We start from the raw sequence: 20,779 nt of genomic DNA on the forward strand, positions 1-20,779 counted from the left end.
CAGTCATTGACCTTCAACACACCCTGAAAGGAGTTCAGGATGGAGATGAGTGTGCTGAGAAAAACTCTCAGAATAGATCTTCAAATTGTTAGATATTTCCAAGACATGTTATGAACCCAAATTCTTGCACCTCCTCATATCTAGAGAAGCACTGAAACCATTAACAGTGACATCAGTTTTGGTCATCAAAGAGAAAAATGCATTTGAAAGTCAAAATCGGGTAGTGGTTCAGACATCCAAGGTAAAACTAGGTGGCCATCGTGGATATGATTTCAGTACTTTCTGATATTGCTGAGAACTTGAATTTTCTGAGCCGTATCAGACTCGGACGCTACCAGTAATTCTCAAGCAGCGTCTGATGGCAAAACTGAATATTGACCCTGTGGGTTCTTCTGCAAAGTTATGATTAACCTGTTGATCTAAAACTTTTCTGGGTTATGCCTTTTCTGGGTTATGCACCTGTTCCTTCTCAGGACTGAGGAAAATCAAAGAAAAGGGGGGATTTGAACCAAGCAGAACCCTGGAGTTTTCCTCCCCCAGCAAGTATAAAACTGATCAATTAATGATTAAACAATAGAGTCCCAGACTCTGTCTGATGTACATTCCTGAGTTGTTTTACAGATATATAACTGCCTCCAGAGAGAGGAAAAAAGCTAACTTCTTGACCAGACTGTAGCTATGACATAAGCTGCTTCATCTTGAGCAATACTGAATCTATGGCCAGTACAATCCCAAGAGCTGGCCTTAAGAGAATGGGATTAATATTGTTATTGTTCTTTAGTCATTAAGTCATATCCAACTCTTTTGCGACCCCATGGACTGTAGCCCACCAGGCTCCTCAGTGTATGGGATTTCCCAGCCAAGAATACTGGAGTGGGTTGCTATTCCCTTCTCCAGGGCATCTTCCCAAACCAAGGATCAAACCCATGTCTTCTGTATTGGCAGGCAGAATTCTTAACCACTGACCTACCAAGGAAGCCCTGGAATTAACATTATTGCTTATAATAATCTATATCTTTGCAGACATCAAAAAAATTGTAGCTTGCTCTGCCTGCATATGTAAGTGGGCAACTAAAGTTGTCAGAAAAGAGATACTATCATCTTCCACTCTGAGAATACAGACACTGTGTCAAGATGAAGTTACAGAAGATGGACCTTTGCCCGTAATCCATAGAAACGGAATGGTGTTTGATGGTGGGGAACTGATAGCAGTTCTTCTGCCCCTTTCCTTTTTGTCTATTTCTATCCCCTCTAGCCTTAAAACAACCTAATTACATGAATGAGATCACTAGGTAATTTAACATAACTTCTCTCCTGAATGCACACCAAGCCTTGCTTAAACTGTTGGTTTTTTTCCCTAGATAAAATGAAGTAAGAATGAAGAATTAAGCAGTTAAAAAATGACTCTCCACCCCCAACAGTCCCCTTAGCAATCCTATAGGCAGATCATGCGAATGAAATAACATCTGAAGAGTCAGCCAGCCTGGTACAACACAGAATTATACAGAATCCAGCCTCCTGCCTCAGTGACTGACTGATTGTTGTTGTTGTTGTTCAGGCACTCAGTCACGTCCAGCTCTTTGCGACCCCGTGAACTGCAGCACGCCAGGCTCCTCCGTCCTTCACTATCTCCCTGAGTTTGCTCAAACTCATGTTCATTGAGTTGATGATGCATCCAACCATCTCATCCTCTGGCATCCCTTTCTTCTCCTGGCCTCAATCTTTCCCAGCATCCAGGTCTTTTCCAATGAGTTGGCTTTTTGCATCACGAGGCCAAAGTATTGGAGCTTCAGCATAAGTCCTTCTAATGAATATTCAGAGTTGATTTCCTTTAAGATTGACTGGTTTGATCGCCTTGCTGTCCAAGAGTCTTCTCCAACACCGCAGCTCTAAAGCATCAATTCTTCAGTGCTCTGCCTCCTTTATGGTCCAACTCTCACATCTGTACGTGACTACTGGAAAAACCATAGCTTTGACTAGACGGACCTCTGTCATCAAAGTGATATCTCTTGATTTATTCCCCCCTTTTCTCTGTCATGGCTGAGCAGTCTTTGAAGTTGGTCTCAGGACATGAGTCCACAATCTCCCCAGATAATTGGCTTTTCTGATTAAAACATCTTTCCTCTCTATTGACATTTGCCTCTCAAATTACTGGATTTTGAGCAATTGTCCTTCAATTAAAAATTTTAAAAAATTAACTGAAAATACAAGACACTGAGGAACTGTTTGCCATCTTCCCCGCTCAGTCCTTGTCACTCTGCATGTTCATCCCTCTGTGATCGCACCCACTCCCACGGTTTCAAGGGCCACCTGTGGCACAGCCCTCTCTGTACAAATGACAGCACAGAGCTACTCCTGGAAACCTGCCCTTCAATCTCCAGATGGCATTTCTGCCTGCCCCCCAAGGCTTCCATCTCCACTATTACTACTCTGCCCAATGGACTGTGCACTTGGGCTGGTGAGCCTGTTAATACTGGTGCCAGAACACTTACAGTCAAACTAGGGGCCACTTTACAAAAAACTGCTTACCTTAGCTCTAAGATTTCAAGGCACCTCTTGAGTGGCATGGCCCTTGGTGTCTCCTCTCAGTTCAGTTCAGTTCAGTCGCTCAGTCTTGTCTGACTTTTTGTGACCCTGTGGACTGCAGCACACCAGGCTTCCCCATCTGTTCATCACCAACTCCCGAGCTTGCTCCAACTCATGTCTATCAAGTCGGTGATGCCATCCAACCATCTTATTGTCTGTCGTCCCCTTCTCCTTCTGCCTTCAGTCTTCCCCAGCATTAGGGTCTTTTCCGATGAGTCAGTTCTTTGCATCAGGGGGCCGAAGTATTGGAGTCTCAGGTGGCCAATGTATTTGTGTCTCCTCTAAAAGGAGTATTAAAAGGCCTTGACTTTGTAAAACTCCCACCCCTGACTCACTTTCTGTCCTTGTTCTTGGTTCTGTCTCTGACCCATTTCTAAGTGATGCACTCTTGCTGGAAGCACAGCTCTGGAGAAGCTTGCCGTGCATCTCTGGACCAAAAGTGAAAATGAAAGTTGCTCAGTCATGTCCAGCTCTTTGCAACCCCATTGAGTGTAGCCTGCCAGGCTCCTCTGTCCATGGAATTCTCCAGACAAGAATACTAAAGTGGGTAGCCATTCCCTTCTCCAGGGGATCTTCCCAACACAGGGATAAAGCCCAGGTTTACCACATTTCAGGCAGATTCTTCACCATCTGAGCCACCAGGGAAGCCCAGGAATAGTGGGGTGGGTAGCCTATCCCTTCTCCAGGAAATCTGCCCCACCCAGGAATAGAACCAGGGTCTCCTGCATTGCAGGCATATTCTTTACCAGCTGAGCTACCAGGGAAGCCCGTTCTTGGCCAAGAAGGTCTAGGTGAAGCTGAGGACCCAGAAAGTGGCACGAAAGGGCATACCCGTTCCTTATCTGGGAAATCCAGATGCCACTCTGTCGGATGAGGATGGTCATCACTGTCTCAAAGTGAGTAATGAGCGCAAATTCTCTCATGTTTTAACCAACAGGTTAAACAGGTTTGGAGGGTCCATGGGGTCACAAGAGCTGGACACGACTTAGTGACTAAACAGAAAATTGAGGGGCCATTATGGACCAGGCATTGCGTTGGGTGCAAATGCCTGCCATTGAGGCAGTGAATTAGTACAATAAAGTGGAAACGATGCTGCAATAGGAGTAAACTGCTGTTCTTCCCTAGGGAAGCATGGAGAAGGGGCAAGCAGCCCAGAGTTGAGGGAGTTAGAGTTGCTGTCAGTCCTTTGTCCTTGTTGGAGGAGCTGCAGTTGGCCCTTGAGAGATGCTGGGGGAAGGAGAGGAAAGGACCTGGGAGCGGTGAGCAGCAGAGGAGTGATTCACTGTGGTTGAGACCAAGAGTGCTGGGTTTCGGTGCAGTGGGGCCAGGTGGAAAGCGTGCCTTCCAGCACAAGCCTCTTTATTTTATCTCTAAAGCAAAAAGAAACCAATCTTCAGTCCCGAAGCCACTGCCACCGATTCAGTTCTTAGTAAGATCCCACCACGTGATTCCTGAATGTAGCTGGAGAAAGCATTTCAGTCTTGATTCTAATGTAGACCAATGGCTCTCTGTCTCTCAAACTTTGTTTCATTATCATCTCCCTAAGGAGCCTTTTGAGACATTTTTTTCCCCTAATCACTCTGCTGCCTCCTATGAAATTTTAATATCACAGAAAATATTCATGTGTTTAAGTGCCATGGACACATCTGTGCTTTATACATAAATGATTCTGTGTTTTGAACCAGTTTCCACCTGGGGAGTGATGACCTCAAGTTTCAGGTTTAATAAATGCTTGCCTACTCTTCCCACCCCCTCCTCCCTCCTGCCACCTCTCACCTCTTCTCATTTCTCATGTTCAGTATCCAGCTTGTCATTTATCAAAATCCTATCTGGAGTCCCTCGTAACCACCCCAGCACAGGTGTTCTCAAGCATTTTCATGCATGCATGTGTGCTCAGTTGCTCAGTTGTGTCTGACTCTTTGCCACCCCATGGATGTAGCCCCTCAGGCTCCTCTGCCCATGGAATTTCCTGGCAAAAATACTGGAGTGGGTTGCCATGTCCTCCTCCAGGGGATTTTCCTGACTCAGGGATCGAACCGGCATCTCTTGCAGGTTCTTTACCAGGTGGCTTCTTTATCACTGAGCCATCGGGAAAGCCCTCTCAAGCATTTGGAGCTGGGTAATTCTTTGTTGGAAGTGGGAGTCTGTCCTGTGCTTTGTATGATGCTGAGCATCTTCCCTGGCCTCTGCCTTTAGATGCTAATAGCACCCTGCCCCCACCAGTTGTGACAACCAAAAACGTCTCCAGATACTGCTAATACCCCCTGATTAAGAACCACTTCTTTAAGGCTTTAGCTCCTGGTTCTTCTGCTCCTTCGAAACAGTGTTTGCAATCACACTACTTTTTCAGCCCAGGAGAGCAGGCATCCCTGGTCCAGTGGGTTCCAGGAAGGAAAAGACCCTGCCCCTTGCTTTGTCAGCCTCTCACCCTACAAGCTACTTCTGTGTCTTTCCTATGTGCAACACTGAACTCTCCAACTCAGACCTCCAGGTCCTGAGTTGATAATCTCATTACGACTAATCCTGTTTACGGCCACTCTCTTGGCAGAACAATCTTGCCAGGACCGAGGCTCTTTTCCTTGCCACCTACTGTTGTTGCTGTTCCATTGTTTCTGGGGACGGTGGCCTGGCCGCGTATATGCTTTCATTGATAGAGCCTATCCTGTTTACGAGGAGTCTGCCGAAGGGCCCCATCAAATACTTCCATCCCTTCCTTCAGTAAATGGCTCTCTTTGATCTGTGAGAGGCCAAATAGTGCTTATCAGAAGCGGAGCTTCCTCTCGCTAATGATGGGGACATCCTGTCCCAGAAGACTCCCCAAAATAACACTTTATGAATTTCAGAATATTTTCAGGTTTCTCTTTTTTGTTTTTTCATAAGCGTTTTTGTTTTGTTTTGTTTTGTTTTGTTTCTCAGCTTATCTCTTTATGACAAGTAAAGAAAAGGGTTGATTTGAGTTGCTGAAGTCCAGGATATAATACAAAGCTAAGTGATTTTCTGCAGGTTACCACCAAACAGGAGGAAAGGACGGGGCTGGTGATAATATAAATATTTGGAAGCAGGACAAGAGACAAGATTAGGGCTGGCCAGGTGAGATCCCTTTTCACATTGTCAGTTTATAGCTTCAAGTTATCTAACAAGGTGAGAAAGAGGTCATGGGTATTAGTCATCTGAATACCGAAGTGGTAGGAACTAGCTCAACTATGCAGATGAATGATTAGTGGAGTTTTATACTTGTCATAACTTTTAAGAAATTTCCAGAGAAGGCAATGGCACCCCACTCCAGTACTCTTGCCTGGAAAATCCCATGGACGGAGAAGCCTAGTGGGCCACAGTCCATGGGGTTGCTAAGAGTCGGACACGACTGAGCGACTTCACTTTCACTTCTCACTTTCATGCATTGGAGAAGGAAATGGCAACCCACTCCAGTGTTCTTGCCTGGAGAATCCCAGGGACGGGGAAGCCTGGTGGGCTACCGTCTATGGGGTCGCACAGAGTCGGACACGACTGATGCGACTTAGCAGCAGCAGCAAGAAATTTCTGGGTGAAGAGATTCTCTCTGTGTTGCAGTGGTTCTCAAAGTGCAGGACCAAAAGCCGGTGTGGGAACTTGTTAGAAATGTCGATTCTCTGGCTCCATCCCAGACAGTGAATTTGGCACCTCTGGAGATGGAGCCAGCATCTGCACTACCCAGCCCTCCCCTGATTTTAATGAAGCTGAGAAACATGCCTCTATCCATAACCCTCAAAATGCCCAGTACCTATGAAACACATAGGGACCTGATGAAAATGCAGGTGTCCAGAGCCCCATCCTTAAAGACACAGCTTCACTTGGTCCAGATTGGGCCCTGGGAAGCCCGCTTTGTTAATAAGTATCCCAGGGTGATTTGAATGCAGAGTCCAAGGCCCAAGCTTAGGGAAGCCCTGATTTCTCTTCCCAGGGGCACTAGAAATTTTCTACAGTGCTCCAGTTCTGTTCCGGAGAGACTCCCCTGGGTCCTGAGAATGAAGTGGGTATCACAATTCAGCTTCCCTTCCCAGTCATTCCATGAAGCTGGCTGCTAGGGTTACCTATTGTGGCAGGTGGTTCTTTTCAGGGTTACTCAAAATACTGGAAGGTCAGGCTGGCCCCATCATTTCCTTTTACTCTGCCGTCTAAAGCACTTTGCTAACTCCTATCCTGCCCTGGGCTCACGCCGCTAGCCTGGAAGGAAAAGCTTTGTATCCCATTACTAGTTCCTTGAACCACAATCCAAGACACAGCTTGGTTTTCCCAGGAGTTTTGGTTTGCACAACTGATGCATTCCAGGCATTGTTGGGACGCATTGTTTTCTCCTCTTTTCCTCCACCCCTCAGCCTATGCCATATGAGTAGCATATATAGCCTCCTGGAGTGACCATCCTCAAATCCTAACCCTCTCTCAAAGTTGTCTCTCCCGCCAGATACCCTGCCTTTCACCGTGCAGAACTGCACTCGCCAAGACCACTATCGGCTCCGAATTCCAGCTCCGAGAGGGAGCTGTGGCTGCTGCTATATCTAGGCTTCCAGGTACAGTATTGCTGTGGTTGTGCTCCTGTCTTCCTGGTTTTGTTTCTCTCATTCTTTTTGACGTTTTACCACTTAACTTTTCTGCTGCTTCTGAATGTCAGGTTCTTTTTTTTTTTTTCTTATGTGGTTTACTATGATCTCTTCTTGACAGATTCTTCCTTCAGTTTGGCATCCTAGACATAGGGTCCTCCTTTGTCCCCAGTCACTGTTTGGAACCCCATAATAGCGATGGCTGGGGTCCCCTAGAGCCGCTGCATACAGCTGTGCAGTCCGTGCACTGCACAAAGACACCCGAAGAAGGCAGCAGGTACAGACTGAAATCCAGCTCGTGCTCACCAAGATGAGTGCCTGACACTGTGCTGTGGACAGCCGCAAGAAGGTACCCTCTTTTGTTTTCTCTACGTGACAAATATGTATATACATCTCTCTCTCTCTATGAACATATAATTACATGAGATTATCAGCTGAGACTAGGTTGATGTGTTTTATTGTCATCTCAGTGTTTACATGAAAATAAAGACTTTGAGAGGGCTTGAAAACATTTTATGAGAAATAGTTAACTCATAAGTTTTATTTCTTAGGACAGTTTTAGGTTTACAGAAAAACTGAACAGAAAGTACAGAGCGTTCCTGCACGGTCCCACCCACCGCCTCCCACCCCACCTCCCATTTCCTCTATTATTAACATCTTGCACTAGTTGAGGTACATTTGTTATGATGAATAACCTAATATTAATCCATTATTATGAACTGAAGTCCATAGTTTACATTAGGTTTCCCTCTTTGTAGTTGTACAGGTTTTGGCAAGTATACAATGTCTTGTAGTCACCACGTTTGTATCACACAGAAGAGTTTCACTCTCTAAAAACCCCCTGTGTTTCACTTCCCATAACTCCCTCCCTTGCTTCCCTTCCCCAGGCCCTAGAAACCATTGATCTTTTCACTGTTCCATAGTTTGGTTGAAGGCATACTTTTCTTTGTACAGAGGAGTATCTACCAGCTAAAACCACAAGGTTGCTTCTGCCCAGAGACATACCATTTAAAAAAAAAAAATTAGTCAATGCCTAGTTTAAGTTCTTTCTCTGGATCCCTTCAGTGTATACCATTTCCCTCATTTCTTCTTATCCAGTACCACTCTTTTGAATTACTTTATGGTCCCCTTGCTCCATTTAGCCACCCCTCCCCTTCTACGACACATCTTCTGTGTCAGTATTGTCCCAGAGACCTTTCGGCAGTGATGAAAATGCTCTACATCTCTGCCACCCAATACAGCAGCCACTAGTCTCATGTTACTTATCGAGCACTTGGAATGTGGCTAATGCAATTTTTTCATTCTATTTAATGTTAATAATTTCAACTTACATAGCCCATGTGGCCAATAGCTACTGTACTGGACAGCACAGATTGAAGTTTTTGCATCAGCCAGATCACCCATCCTGATAGCATTCAGAATCTCCCCTTCTTCATACTTGAATCCTCCCTGTCCTCTTGAATCCTCCCTGGCAAATTAGAAAAGTAATTGAATTCTGCCTGACCCCGTTCATCACTACAATACATAGCTCTCACATCGGCGACATTTATCACCATCAAATATATTCTTTTCTTACCCAGAACATTAAGATGTCTTATAAAATGTACTTAATGTATGAGGCTCTCCCACGTTCCTTGTCTATGCCTTTTTGTGTCTCTCTCTGTTAAATGTTTTCTGTTCAAGACTCCATACCCCTAGAAGACAGAGTAGAATTACATAACTCATGCTTTATTTGGCAGTCACTATAAGCCATTGAAAGTGGGCTAATACATGCCATTTTAGAAGATTGTGTCACAACTTTGAAGGGTTGAAAGAGGAGGAAGAGAAGAAACAATAACATCAAAGAAAATAAAGGGAATTAAGAGTTTCATCTTGGAGTCAGCACGGTCTGAGTCAGGAGTTGTGGCTGGGGGTTCTCAGGAGGCTGGCTTTCTGTGCCACCAGGAGGCCCATGACCTTGGTCATACTGGAGGCTCAGCTTTCTCCTTCATAGAATGAAGGGGCTGGACCAGAGGCTCTGGTTTGACCTGCCTCCCACATTAAGATGTTCCTTGGGTCCACAGTAGCCTGGGAATGACTAGGGCACTGGAAACAGGCTGTGATCACATGGAATATTTCACACAATCTCACCCCCACCACCCGCTTCCCCAACTAGCAGTGTCAATGATGAACACATTAACTTTGCTAAGGACAAGACTGAAATAATATTTTAAGAACCAACGGAACCCAGTTCAGAGTGAGTCATTGGTCCTGACTCTAGTGGCTCAACTGACCACAAAAGTTTGTGAATAGTCTATATGGTGTCCTTAAAACATCTGCACAGACCTTTTATTTCCAGTGCTTTGGACAGAGATAAACACAGTCTTTCATCCAAAGCCTACATTCCACAAAACAGATGAAAAGTTACAGTATAAGCACGGCCTCCCTGGCTGAGTCTGCCTTGCCTGTATGCCCATGTGAGTGGTCAGTTAAATGCCTGGTCTCTGTTGTATAAGCAGTAGGAAGTCTCTGCATTTAAAAATAGGGTGAGTTGTGCTAAAGTAAAACTCATGTTCTGGAACTCTTAATGTGCATGTAATTACCATTTAGGATTCCAAGTTAAATGATTTGCTAATGGCCACTAAATGTGACATACCCCTGAGTAAAATAATTGATTCCTAACTTGGGAGAGTTTGAGTCAAGTGTCCTCAGCCAAGTACTCAAGTATGTTTTCTTTCTCTCCCTAAACCTTGCTTCTGCGGTGAAGAACAGGAAGAGCAGTGTCGTGATGACTACAGGAGACCAGGGCATAGCACTGCATAAACCCTTCAGAGGCTTCAGCGCCATTGCAGTGACCCATTTGTTTATATCACTTGCCTACTGTCTCTCCCTGCTAAAATGTAAGTTCCAAGAGAGTAGGGATTGTGTCAGCTTTGCTCAGAGTCTGGCATGGGAGATGGAGTCAACACAAATCTTTTGAATGAAACATGTAAATCATCTAGCGTCCCTGCAGTCAGATCCCTGGGCTTGGCTCCTGGGTTCTTGGACAAGTAGCTTTCCTGCCTGTGTCTTTGTTTCTTCTTCTCTAAAGGAAGATAGTGATGGTATCTACTTGATTGAGTAATCATGGAAATTAAGTGAGATGATATATGCAAAGATCTTAGAACAGTGTCTGGTACATAAAACCCAATAAATGTTAATAATTTTTAAGGATGATGATAGTTGATGTGTAATAAGTACTTCATAAATGACATTTCTTCTTCCTATTTGCTATCATTATTGAAAGTGTTTTTCCCCTTTGAAGTAGGAGTTACATGGTCCCCAGTTATGTGTATTACTATAATAGGATGGCTGCTTTCCCTTTTTATGCTATGCCCGGCACAAGGGTGGAGACATCATGTCAAAGAAACACCAAAATGCTGTTCACAATGGTACATGGGTCTTTAGGGTCCAAGGAAAAGTTACAAAATAATTCACCTCCCTATATTACATCATTCCTCTCTGACCTCCAATACCCTCCTTTCATCTCTATTTGACCAATCATCCCAGAAAGTCCCCAGTTTGCAAATCAGCCTCCCCTACAGGATCTGTCTCTACCCATCAGAGTTAAAGGATCCTTTTTAGCAATCTGTTCTCTCATGGAAATAATTTATTGCCAGAAGGTAAGCGATAAAAGTCTGTCTCTTTGTATTTAGGACAGAAAGGGAAAATAAGAAACAATACTTGAAACTAATTCTAGATCTTGTTACTTAATCATCCAGAAGGTAAGTTACTGGCTGGAATATGTCTCAGAATAATATCAGACGGTACTAATCAATATGTGATCCACCTCTGGGCTTTTGAAAATTAAATGAGAAAAAAACATGCAAAAGACCTAGTTCTAATTAAGAGAAGAGAGTTTCTAAATTGTGAAAAGAACAAATTTTACCACCCCCACCGTAGTCACTCTGAGTTTCCACGTTGATCTGGAAGATTTAGCTAAGGGCTTTTTCCTTTCCCTAGGGACCCCGTTTTTAAATGGTGGGGCTACATCCTGCCTGAGGACAAAGGAGGGGCGGGGAAGGACACAAACACACGCACACATGCACACACGCTTTCTTTTTGCCTTCTGACCTCTTTTGCAATTCGTAAGTAAGATTTGACTCATGTTGTAATTTCATTCCGATATTTTCTACATAGTGTTCTTTAATCAAATAAGGCAATCAAATCTTATCCTTACCCTCTCCCCTAATGTGCTAGATTTAATGACACCAGTTTTGAATTTTATAGCATTTCAAGAACAAGCTTTTTCCCATACAAAGTGGGATTCAATTTCACTTATTTGAGAACTGACTGTTGTTAAAAATCTAATTATTTTTAATAAGCAAAATCATTTTGATCCATTTTATTGTTTTTTATGATTAAGGAGCATGCACTTTAAGATCTGTGGTTCTTTGAAGTATAACACTATGCATTACTAGTTCAGGTTTAAACATGATCTAGCAAGATCCGTAGCTACTTGTAAAAAAATGGGGGAGGGGTTAGCTCGACACTTTAAGAAGGCAGTATTCTAAAGAATATAATTGTGATAAATGACAGTAGTATCATAGATCTCCTCAGTTTAAATTAATACTAAGAAATATGTGCATAATCTGATCCATTTAATTCTAAGAGAGTATATAAAAACGTTGCTAACCTAGAGACAGATGGTTTAGACTGGGTAAATGATCTGGAAAACAAAGTGAAAAGCTTGGAGGATTTTATAAAGTTTGCCAAAGCAAACCTAGTTCTAAAGAAAAACATTCAGGCAAGTTCCCCAGTTCAGATCTTAATATACCTTTTATCCTATTAGAAGCCATTCCTTTCTTGAGCTTTGAAAGACAAAATCTGAGAGGTGCTTGATTAATCCTCAGGGATCTAAGGCCTTTTTAAAAAGGTACTCAAAGACCTAAGCAAATATTACCTCTGAATTTTATATTTTATTCCTTATTTGTCTGAGCAAAATCATATGTCCTACTAACAATTCTAAGTGGATACAACTTCTAACCTAAAAGAAAAAAAAATGGAAAGTTAAAAATGTACTTTGGGACTTAGCAAGAATTGAAAATCCATTTTTTTTTCTATGAAGTAATGACTTTTATGGGGCTTTTATAACAATAAGTTTGGTTAAAAATACTTAAAGCCAAGGGGACTAATTGGAGAGTCTCAATATCATGCTTTGGCTTTCCTAGTGGCTCAAATGGTAAAGAATCTGCCTACAATACAAGGGTTCCATCCCTGAGTGGGGACGATCCCCTGGAAAAGGGAATGGCTACCCACTTCAGTATTCTTGCCTGGAGAACCCCATGGACAGTAGAGCCTGGCAGGCTACAGTCCATGGGGTCACAAAGGGTTGAACAAGACTGAGCAACTGAGCATGCACACACCCTGCCTAGCAGAGAGCTGGTAAAGTTAGAAGATGGTAGATAATGACGGGTAAAGAGCAAAGGGTGGGAATCAAGCACACTGAGATCAGATTCTAGCTTTGGAGTGACTTTGGACAAAGGTGGGAATTCTCTGAATCTGCATTTAAATCTGATTATTCTTCTCCCTATTCACCCCATGGTCTTTACTCCCCCCTCCACACACACACATTCACACTCACACAGAACTGTGACAACTACCACTCTAGATGGCTTCACCTTGCCTTTAGGATAAAGTCCCAAGCGTGCTCCCACAAAGTAGTGTCCCTCTCACATCTATCCCTGGTTCTCTTAGCTCCCCCAGCAGTGCCCCTTTTCAGTCCCCCAGAAGTGCTCTCTGGCCCTTTCTTGACCCCGTGTTATCCAACCATGTCTTGTCTCGTCTGCCTGGAAGTAGTTTATCCCGAGTGCCAGTACCTCTTCTCCCATTAAGTGAGTAACCCTGAATGTCTAGGTTTAAACATCATTTTCTCAGTAAGATTTTACCTCCTGTCCCCCTCTAAGTTAGGGCTTGACATTGTGCTCCTAGTTTCCCTCTTTCTTCCCTCTTGTTGCACTGGGATATTTCTTCCCCCAGCCCTCCATTAGATTGCGTGAGACATCTGTGTATATGCAGAAAGTGGTGCCCAGCATGGAGTGGGGAGTGGCAGGTTTGCCTTTTTCTCTACTGCAGTCCCAGAGTCCAGCCCAGAGGCTGCTTGTAACACGCACTGACTGGATGCGTGAAGGACTTTGTATCGGAAGACTGAGATCTCCTCCCAGACGTGTGAGGGCCAGATGTCTGCACAGAGTTCAGAACCTCTCTCAGCACCTGGTAAATATGTCAGCCAATGGTGGCTATTATCATTAATAGAAATGTTTAAGTGATGAATTTGTTTCATTTCTAAATTTTTTGGTGGGCACCTCTCCAATTGGGAGAGCTAAAATATTAGCAAGATGCCCATTTCTATCCATTCTTTTCAATACTATTGCAGAGTTTTGGAGCAGAACAAGATGAAACAATGTGCCAAACCAAAATTGGAGCCAGGATAGAAAATGGCTTTGATGTGATGGATCCAGTGTAATTGTATGTTTGCATGGGCCTGGCTGTACTCCAGGTGCACACATCCATAACCCAGTCCGTCAACCAGATGTTACCAGTTTTTTTTTTTAATTAAAAAAATACAGAATATGATCTATGCCTATAGAAACCTACATGTTAGCACTTGGAAAATGATGGCAATGAATATCATATAAAAACATAATTTGCAAAAGATAATTATAGAATCCACATGAAAGTCTTATACCTGAATCTTAAACTTGAGTAATAAAAGGTTAAAACTGTACCTCCCACTGGAATTATCTTCTTTTATTTAAAATTATAAATAAGTGTAAGACTTCTATTATTTTCAATCAACTAAGCCTCTTAAGTTACAAACTCTGCTGAAATCTAAAAGGGCAGGATAGATGCTAATGATTCTTAGTACTGGAAGAAACTTTATGATTCAAAGCAATGAAGTCATAATATTGGTACATCATATATCAGGACTGATGTTTTAAAATGGGAACTTTTAATTCCATCTTCTATGACTGGTCTGGGGCTTCCCAGGTGGCTCAGTAGTAAAGAATCCACCTGCCCACGCAGGAGATGCAGGAGACGTGAGTTCCCTCCCTGGGTCAGGGAGATTTCCTGGAGGAGGAAAGGGCAACCTACTCCAGAATTATTTCCTGGAAAAACCCATGGACAGAGGAGCCTGATGGGCCTCAGTCCATAGCGTTGCAGAGTTAGACACCACTGAGCAACTAAGCACGAGCAAGATGACTGGTCCAAAATTTCATGAGGATGTTGCAGGCGAAATGAAGGGACATTTGGAAATGGGGAGAAAAATCTGACTAGCTTCTACCTCTTCTAAACTGTTATCTCTCTACTGCTAATAGCCTGAGACTGGCTTTCCCCTGAGAATCCTTAATTTCGCTTCTGTTGATAAACTTGGTATATAAAGTTAGGGATGTCTTAGACTGCAAATAACAGAAAACCCAAGCCATGTAGCTTCAGTGAATAGGGGATTCACTCATTACAAAAATCCAGAGTTAAGTGATTGCTAGAGTTGTTTATAGTTCATAATGCCATGAGGGACCCAGGTCATTCTATCTTTCTGCTCTGTTATCCTTAGAGCCTCATGTTTCAAGATGTTCCAAGATGTTTGCTGTAGTTGACATCACATGTGCTATGAAAGCAGGAAGAGAATGTTATCCCTGTCTCCTTCTAACAGGAAGGCAAAGGCTTTATCAGAACTCCCAGGCAAACACCTCCTTGTGTTTTATTGGCTGGAAAAGAGAATACTTAGCTGGACACTTAACACTTAGTGTTAAGTGAGGAAAAAGGGGGAAGTGGATATTGGATAAGCAGCTGACCATGGTGCTTCCCTTGGCTTGGCCTTCACACTATCCTGGTTGCTGATGGGAGGTAGGAAAAGGTTTTAGTTGGTCTATGTGATCTGTCCTTCTCTCTTGGTAGGGAGTGGGTGAGTGAGTGAAGATTTGACAGGCCATTTCAGGAAGCTTCCAAATCTGAGCTTAGCTAGCAAAGGAAATCACTAATAATATTTTGCTCTTAACTTAGACTTCAAAAATCATACTGTTGTTTAGATTAAGGTAGACAGCGATTCTGAGTTGAACTAGATGCTTTCCTGTCTGGAAGAGGAGTAAATAAGTAACTATTTGCAGCGGTTCCTAGGTGTCGCTATGGCTGTGTGCCCCTGAACTCTAGAAATAGCCGGGCCTTCCTGATGTCCAGACTGGCATCTCTTGCCAAGTCGGAAAGAGATCTGAAAACTCCCATTCCATTCCGTTTGCGGAAGACACCACAGCATTTCTTCTTCCGACCCTAATGGGAAGCACATGGAGATCACTGAACATTGGGAACCCTTCTTTGCTCAAATTATGTTTTTCGAGCAAGGGCTATGATAAAGTAACCTCTAAACATGACCCTGGCAGAAGTCAGTAGCCTTGCTTATTCTGGCCACGTTCCTGGTGCAATCCAGGGTTCTGGGAAGATTTACTTTAATTACAACTTCTTTCGCCTTTTTTTCCTCTCCCTCTTGTACTCATGATCTCTTACATAACATGTGTTAGAGTTACCAAAACTGAAAATTTCATTCTCGAGCTAAATTAGATAAACGTAATTTGCACTTGGCTTCTTTTCTTTCAAGAGATTTGGCCAAATTAGCATGTCATACTGTTTTTCTAAGGCACACATAACTTAAATTCTCTTTCTGTCTTTAGTTTTTATATCTCAGTAAAAATTTCATTTTTGTTTTCAGTGGCAAGGATAATAAAGAGGCATTGTATCTTCTAAATTTTCTTTAACCATACAAGGTTTTATGAAGGGGTAATTTTTATAGACTTTTTTCTTAGTCTACTAAAATTCACATGAGAATTAGTTCATTTCCAAAAAGTTTTGCAGAGAGCTTATATATAAAGGTTAAAATTCATATAAATTAAATCAAAACATAAGCACTGCATTCTTCATGAATCATGAAAATCACACATTAAAAGCCCAGATCAAAATCTCCTTTCAATTGTACTGTATTATTTAGCACAAAATGTGTAAGCTGTAATTTTTGCCTTCAGTTCAACAGGACCTCAATGTACCAAACATTAATTGAGCACGTTATGTGTGTTCAAAGGCACTTTGCTCTGATTAAGAGATGAATCTTATACCACAATACTTACTCTCAGAAAACTCTTATTCCATTAAGAGGAAACAGACATATAAACAAACAAGTACAATGTGATGTGATGAAACATGATGATAAAAAGATATACAGGGAGAAGACTTAACCCTATCGGAGGACATGTAAACAGAGGGCTGATGTTGAAGCTGAAACTCCAATACTTTGGCCACCTCATGCGAAGGGCTGACTCATTTGAAAAGACCCTGATGCTGGGAAAGATTGAGGGCAGGAGGAGAAAGGGACGGCAAAGGATGAGATGGTTGGATGGCATCACCAACTCAACGGACATGAGTTTGGGTAAATTCTGGGAGTTGGTGATGGACAGGGAGGCCTGGCGTGCTGCAGTTCATGGGATCACAAAGAGTCAGACATGACTGAGCGACTGAACTAAACTGAACTGAAAGAGAGGGCATTGGAGAGAGTGTAGAAGGAAGGTGATGCCTAACGAAAATGCATCCTTCATCAATTAAGTCATGCTTGATTAGAGGAGGGTATTCTGGGCAGAGAGAAACCAAGAAGGAGTTTGTAGTAAAAGTGCAGGTAAGGAGTGACGAGGGCTTCCCAGGTGGCTCAGTGGTAAAGAACCTGCCTGTCGATGCAGGAGACATACAAGATGCCAGTTCAATCCCTGGGCTGGGAAGATTCCCTGGAAGGGGAAATGGCAACCCACTCCAGTATTCTTGCTTGGAGAATCCCATAGACAGAGGAGCCTGATGGGCTATATATAGTCCATAGGGTTGCAAAGAGTCAGACATGACTGATGCAACTTAGCACGCATGTGTGCAAGAAGTGATAAGAACCTGAACTAAGACGGTGCCAGAGAGAGATGACAGAGAATGAGTCTGCAATACTTAGGAGGTAAAACTGAATACTTTATCAATTTGATTTAGTATCTTCCCAAAAAGCTGCCGAAGATAAGACTTATTGATAGTTCATCAAGACAATTTTACTGGTACAGTCTTTTCAGTAGATAACTGGATTTGAAACAAAGTTTTAACAAACTATATAGGCACCATCTGCTTTCTTTTGAATATGGCATGTATATAAATTCCCAAGGCTACATGCACAGATAGTATATTTCCAAACCATTTTGTCTTGGTACACAGCCATGGACTAAGGGCAAAATAAGAAAATGACATAATATTTGGTGGGCATGGAGGGAAAAAAGCACATGTGTTTTTCACTGGTCTTTAAGTCTCCTTTCTGCCTGCATAAAGGAGTTACTTAGTTACTTGGCCACCTCCCACTGAGTATTAGCAGAAAAGCTTAACCAACCTTGCCTATAAATGGCCAAGCAACAAACTGTCTCATTCATTCATTCTGTTGACATGTTCTGAGCCCTAGGATGCTTAGAGCCAGGGATAGAGAAATCGAGAAGTTGTAGCCTTTGCCCATGAGAGAAAAGGGGATGTAAACACATACTTTTAATAACAGCTTGACAAGCACTTTATTAAAAATGGGGCTGGAGTCCTGAAAGAATGATGAGAAATGAGCTGTCTGGTGCCAACAGAAAAATTCCATAAGGGAAGTGATAAGAAGGCTTAGAAGATTTTGAAAAATGGGGAAAGCAGGGACATGTGAGGGTGTTTCAAATATAGGGAATGATGGGAGACTATATTATTGCTTCTGTTAGTTTCTTCTTCCTAATATAGGGAGAGATATGTAGTGACAGGAGAGGTTGTATCTCCCCACCCTAATTAAAGTCAGGCTTAGCCAATTTACTTTCTTTGGCCAATCAAATCTGCATAGAAGTGTTTTGTGCCATTTCTGAACAAAACCTTTAAGATCTATCATAACATTCCAAGGTCACTCTTTCCCCTCTGCCACATGAAGAGCCATTTGCAGAAAGGGACTGCTTATTCAGTGTAGATCTCGGAGTAAAGGAGACTTCTGGAGTAGAGTTGAAGCTGCCCTGCAGACAGCCTGTAATTTAAGTAAGAAGTAAACTTATGTTGTTGAAAACCACTGAGACCTGGGGATGGTCGTTAAAGCAGCACAACTTAGGAAAGCTGACAAGCATGGAAGTAGTTCATGCAAAGGTGCCGAAGTATCAGTGGATATAGCTGCTGCTGCTAAGTCGCTTCAGTCGTGTCCAACTCTGTGCCACCCCATAGACAGCAGCCCACCAGGCTCCCCCATCCCTGGGATTCTCCAGGCAAGAACACTGGAGTGGGTTGCCATTTCCTTCTCCAATGCATGAAAGTGAAAGTGAAGTCGCTCAGTCGTGTCCACCTCTTAGCGACCCCATGGACAGCAGCCTACCAGGCTCTTCTGTCCATGGGATTTTCCAGGCAAGAGTACTGAAATGGGGTGCCATTGCCTTCTCCAATCAGTGGATATAGAGTGTCTGGGAAATGGTGAGAAGTTTAGCGCTGACCCGGTATTTAAAGCCTCATGTGGCCAGAAATAAACCCGAAAGGGCAGTTAGGAAGAGATTTTTGAAGGATCTTACATGTCCTGCTAGGAAAGTTAAGTTTATCCTTTAAATGGTAGAAAGTCAGTAGAAGGTAAGGAGTGACATGATAAGATTTATCTCTTAGGAAGGTGATTCTAATGAGAACGGAAAAACACTAGTACCAGTGAAATGAGCCAAGATGTTGTTATGATACTAGTAACTAACACCCAATGTGCATTTATAATGTGCTAGGCATTGCATATATATTTACCAAAGTAATCCTCACAACAGCCCCATTTAGTGACTAGAAGGATCCTTATGCTTCCCAGTGGCACAGTGGTAAAGAATCTGCCTGCCGATGCAGGAGATGCAGGTTTGATCCCTGAGTAGGGAAGATCCCCTGGAGTAGGAAATGGCAACGGATCTAATATTCTTGCCTAGAAAATTCCATGGACAGAGGAGCCTAGCGAGTTATAGTCCATGAGGTCACAAAGAGTCAGACATGACTGAGGGGCTGAGCACAGCATGACGTAATGATCCTTCTTTGTAGAAGAGGAAACTCAAGCCCAGGGAGGTTAAATAACTTGGCTTCATCAGTCTATAAGAAGTGGTTAGAGTCAGAATTCCATCCCAAGCTGTCTGGATGCCAGAACCCATACTTTTCACCACAATTCCACACTCTCAGTATCCAAGCAGATGGAATCGGCATCTGAATCAAGACAGGACATGGAGATAGAGAGGAAGTCTCAAGTCTCATACTTCTGTTATTGTATTGAATATGGGCATGAGTTGGAGTCTTGGGTAGAAGAAATGGAGGGGTCAGAGATAATGTCCCATTCTTAATCAGGAGACTAAATAAGTGGTAAAACAATGAATGGGAAACAGAATATTACAAGTTTGGGAGGAAAATGAAGAGTTTTGTTTGGGATACATTCACTTTGAGTCAGATATCCAGCACCAAGTGGAGACCATCTCTTGGCGATTAGAATATGATACCAAAGCTCAGGGAGGGAGGTATCTCCAGTCGTTCAGATGGCAAAGAACCTGCCTGCCAATGTAGGAGACCCAGGTTCAATCCCTGGGTCAGGAAGATCCTCTAGAGGAGGAAATAGCAACCCACTCCAGTATTCTTGCTTGGAGAATTCCATGGACAGAGGAGCCTGGTGAGTATAGTCCATGGATTGCAAAGAATCAGACACGACTGAGAAACTAACACACACACATACACACACACACTAAACCTCAGGAGCAAGCTGGAGATAGATCTAGGTGGGGCCCAAGCCTAGAAAGTGGACTCATTCACATTGGCAGGCATATGCAGAGTGAGTTGAGAAAAGGTCAAGGGACTAATCAGAAGAACTCCATTATGTGATGAATAGATCAGGAAGAGGAGCCAGGGAAAGACTGAGAGGCAGTGATAGAGCAGAGGACAGCATCAGAGAATAGAGCATGGGTTTTCAAAAATGGTGTTCACCACCAGTGACTTAACCGGGGAAAAATTGGGCAATGACCACAACCACCTCTGTTTGTGGAATGCTCTAGCCACATAGTAACTTGAGAAACAACACCCTCCACTTACACAGCAGCAAAAACACTGTGCATCACCAGCATCCCAGCAGGGATACAAGGATGTGTTGGGTGGAGGTAGAGAAAAAGTAGGAAATGACCTCCCCCATCATGATGCTGATAGATTTGAGTACTTTTGTGTTTATTTGTAACTACAGAACTGCTGATCAACTTGTAAAATGACAAGTTCCCATAAATGGGGAAAAAAAGTGCATTGCTTCAATTTACAGGAATTGCCTAATCCCAAACATGGTAATGAGGAAGATTTTAAAGTAAAATCTTTTCTGGAATACTCTCATCATACCTGGAAGAACCGGGTTTATTAGATTTACTTCTTAAGTGCTCTCTAATAATGCTACTAAATTTCAACAGACTTTAACTAGTTAGAATAACAAGACAGATATTTGCATAGAGTTCCCCAGGCTTTTCCGATGACTTAGTAGAATATCAGAATTTTTTAAAACACATGAATAGCTTGAAGCTACATGAAATTTATTATGCAATATTCTACTAGGAACA

General features: G+C 42.9%; 1 long non-coding RNA gene across 1 annotated transcript; it reads left to right on the plus strand.

The window, feature by feature from the left end:
- The first annotated feature begins 5,351 nt into the window (after positions 1 to 5,351).
- Positions 5,352 to 13,908, plus strand: LOC133233657 (uncharacterized). Its single transcript, XR_009731796.1, has 5 exons — positions 5,352 to 7,133; positions 7,285 to 7,512; positions 9,910 to 10,804; positions 13,161 to 13,397; positions 13,558 to 13,908. It is a non-coding gene; the product is annotated as an uncharacterized LOC133233657 (long non-coding RNA).
- Positions 13,909 to 20,779: the final 6,871 nt, after the last annotated feature.

Source organism: Bos javanicus, chromosome 20 (assembly GCF_032452875.1).
Source record: "Bos javanicus breed banteng chromosome 20, ARS-OSU_banteng_1.0, whole genome shotgun sequence".
Lineage (NCBI taxonomy): Eukaryota > Metazoa > Chordata > Mammalia > Artiodactyla > Bovidae > Bos > Bos javanicus.